The sequence below is a fragment of the Dipodomys spectabilis genome, unplaced genomic scaffold (assembly GCF_019054845.1).
Source record: "Dipodomys spectabilis isolate Male_0828 unplaced genomic scaffold, ASM1905484v1 ptg000770l, whole genome shotgun sequence".
Classification (NCBI taxonomy): Eukaryota; Metazoa; Chordata; class Mammalia; order Rodentia; family Heteromyidae; genus Dipodomys; species Dipodomys spectabilis.
This window is the reverse complement of record NW_024871447.1, coordinates 154753-158720: the sequence shown is the minus strand read 5'-3', so window position 1 is coordinate 158720 and position 3968 is coordinate 154753.

The following is a 3968-nucleotide window of genomic DNA, read 5'->3' as shown; positions in this document are numbered from 1 at the left end:
AAATAAGAGTCTCATGGGGCACTGACAGCAAATATAGCAAGAACAGGGGTTATACTATGGGAGAGGAACATACAAAGAAACAAAAAAAAATCACATGGTACATTATAAATGTTAGAAACAATGCCAAAAAAGAAAAAAAAAAAACCCACTTGTGTCCCTATCTTGGGCTTCCCTTCTCTTAACATCATCTTATCTGGTCAGATGTACCTGCATCTTGTATATATACTTCTCCAATTTGGGGAGGGGAAGAGAAAAAAACAAAATGCTTAAATAGGGATACAGGTTGACCCATTGTAACAACAAGATGTCCAAGACACTATGTTGAAAAATGAACTTTACAACTTAAGCAGGGTGAGAGGGGAGTGTAATTGTGGAGATGGAAGGGAAGGGATGGTAGGGGAAAAACAAAGGAGGAGGCAACAATGCTTGATAGGAAATGTACTCATTACCTTGCTCATGTAACTCTAACCCCTCTATACAGTATTTTTACAATAAAAAACGTATTTTTTAAAAAAACCAGAAAATAAAGCCAAGACAAAAAAAAGTCTCATGGGGACTTTTCACCCCAGGCTGCTTCGAACCCCAATCCTCAGATCTCAGCCTCCTGTGTAGCTAGGATTATAGGTGTGAGCCACCCACACTGGCTCAACACGGATCTCTTTTACAGGAAATGGCCCCATAGCTTAACTATCTTGCACTAGTCCTCAACCCTGGAAGTTTCTGCAAGCTTAACATCACCACACTGGGGACTAAGCTTCTGCACATGAGCCTTTGGGAGGACACACTCAAACTATACCCAAATGATAGCAGGGACTCATTGAGCCCTGCATACCCATGGCAATTCCAATCCTTAACTAAAATTGTAAAATGCATTTTTTGTCAGTCCTGGGGCTTGAACTCTGGGCCTGAGCACTGTCCCTCAGCTCTTCAGCTCAAGGCTAGTGCTCTACCACTTTGAGCCACAGTGTCACTTCTGGTTTTCTGGTGGTTAATTGGAGATAAGAATCTCAAGGACTTTACTGCCCAGACTAGCACTGAACTGTGATCCTCAGATCTCAGCCTCCTGAGGAGCTAAGATTAAAGGCAAAAGCCATAGGTGCCTGGTGTAAAATGCATATTTTGATCAGACCACAGCTGAGGTTTTGTTCCAAGAATGTCTCCTCACAGATTGTTTTCATGAGCTTCCATCACAGTTCCAAACTATTAAAGTTGGAATGTTAGCAAGAGTTAAAGACTTCTAACATTTCTTTGGATTCTCTTATAACTTTGGAAGGATTACTTTACCCTTCTTCAACTTCACTATCATCTTCAAAGTGTTCTAGAAAAGTGGTCTTTTAAAGTGGTCTCTCAAAGTCCAGTGAGCTTAATTTGACCTATAGGTTTTTTTTTTTAATTAAGTATCAATTATTGATACAAAGCCTTAGCTGGCATTTTTCTTTTTTTGTCAGTTGTGGGGCTTGAACTCTGGGCTTGGGTGCTGTCCCTGAGCTCTTCAGCTCATGGCTAGCACTCTACCCCTTGAGCCACAGCACCACTTCTGGTTTTCTGGTGGTTAATTGGAGATAAGAGTCTCACGGACTTTCCTGGACTTTGTTACCTTGGCTGGCATTGAACCGAGATCCTCAGATCTCAGCCTCTTGAGTAGCGAGGATTACAGGCATGAGCCACCGGCACCTGGCTCTTAGCTGGCAGTTTTTGCATGTTTGACTCCTGACTGCAGTCCCACCTGTTCTGAAGTGAAAATTCGATCCAGAGACTTCTATTTCACCTTCTCTATTGCCACCTTCTGGAATGGGGCCGCCCTCCCTCAGCTAAATATGCAGATAACCAGCAGGTGGAGAGCAGAGTAGGCTATTCACATATGTGAATACCATTCATTTCTAGTTTAATCACAACCCCTTTCTCCAAACTGGAGCAGAGGGAAGTATTTGAGGGGGGGGAACCTTATTTCCCTTTAAGGCCCCAGTTATCATTCCCACTGAAAGGACATTGCCTAGGATGCTATTAAGTTTATAGGTGGGTGAAGTGTATCATATTGGAAAGGCTCATGAGGCAAATGATTGGTGAAGAGAAATGAAAGAGAGGAGTGTAGGTAGTCAAAGAATAAGTTCATTTCACTCCATTTCCAGAGTTTAGAGGACTACATTGGCATAGAAATGAAACAATGCTAGGCAAGGATGAAAGGAGGAGAAGCTCAAAGTTGAGTATCAAAACTCAACAGTGAACATTGCTTCTTTTCTTTGTTTGATTTTGCAGTGGTCTCTGGGTAAGTCTGAACTACAGTGGGCCACTTGCCCCATCTGGTCTTTCCTGAGGTTTCTGTTCTCTTTCTTTTGCCCTGGTGGATTCTATCCTCAGACACGTGTCCATGGACTGGGTGACCTCCAGTCCTTGGCCTTGGACTTAAGAGTTGTTGGGTAGACCAAATGGAATATTCATGTACAAAGTTGGTGATATAAATCAAGTGGGAAAAATCCATTTTAGTGTGGTCATTGTGTCAACTCTTATTATTTCAGTTCAGCATGACCACATATATAAATCTCCTTTAGGGAACCAGAAAAGGGATACATGAAATAACATTTCTAAGAGGCATGGTCACTTGCTTCTATTAATAATTGCTACTTGCAAAGCCTGGAAGTGCTTAAGATGTTCATATTTTTTTGAACGATTGACTGGCTCCTTTATTTATACATATAAGAATAAAAAGCCAAGTGGGGAGAGGAAATCGTCTGTTGCTGCAGAAACGTGAAAGTCACATTTTTGGCACTGTTCCCTAGTTGATGTCATTCTGGGGAATGTGCTAAAGGCCATGATTTTCCAGAGGGAGAAGACTTTTTTTTTTCATAGCCGGCTGTTTGTGGGCACTCATTGACCCTTCTGAAGTCAGGCCAAAACCAAGCTGGGTCTTTTTCTGCCTTGTTTGGCAGTACCAGACCACGCCTACTTTGAAGCAACAGTCTAAAACTTTTGCTGGTCCATCACTGTGCCTGGCCACACCCCATACTCTCTCATACCTTTGAAAGTGTCTCTTCAGGAACCTTTCAGCTCTTGGCCTTTGCACAGGCTGCTGAGAAGGTTGGTTTTCCCCTGCTGTGTGGTAGCACTAAAGTCTGCCAGGGTGTGTGTGTGTGAGTGTGTGTGTTGCACGTATGCGCACATGTGTGCTGGCCAGCCCTGAACTAACTACTGAGGGAGACCACAGTAGAGTGTGGGTTGGGGCTTGGATGCAGCTGTTCTCATTCTCTTTTCTTAACTAGTCCCAGAGCAAAATGGGCTGCAGACTCCACTACCATCTGGGAGTAGTTTCTATCCTCATCCCTTTTCTCCTTGCCTAGTCTCATCTCTGGACTGCTGTGTAGAGCTGCCTAGAGACCTTTTAAGAACCACTTGACATGGTCTTTAGGGCTTTATGTGGGTTTCTCTAGCATAAAAAAGGTCTTTGCATCATGGAATTGGGTAGTCTTGGTCACACCAGGCCACACCTAGGTTCTTACTATTTGCCCCACCTGCTTAACACATAGGTAGACACATAAAATTCACCATCATTCCCATCTCCATGCCTTTACTAAACCCATAATGTATATCTCTTTTATCATGTGCCTTGAACTAAAGTTCTCACTGGCTCCCTATTGTGCCTTCATCTTGTTCATCTTCTGCTTAGCATTTTTTGAGAAAAGGGTCTTGTTACATATTACCAGCTGACCCTGAAGCCCAGGAAGACCTCAAACTCATGCTCCTCCTGCTTCAGCTTCCTAAGTGCTGGGATTGCAGGTGGTACTACGATGCCTGGCTTTTTGCTTAGATCTTAAGGCCCTCTAATACTTGACTCCAACTTTTATCTCCTATTTTCCTTGAATATTTTTTTGTGCTAGTCCTGGGATTTGAACTTGGGGCCTGGGCACTGTCCCTTAGGTTTTTAGCTCAAGGGTAGCATTCTGCCAATGAGCCACAGCTCCACTTCCAAACTT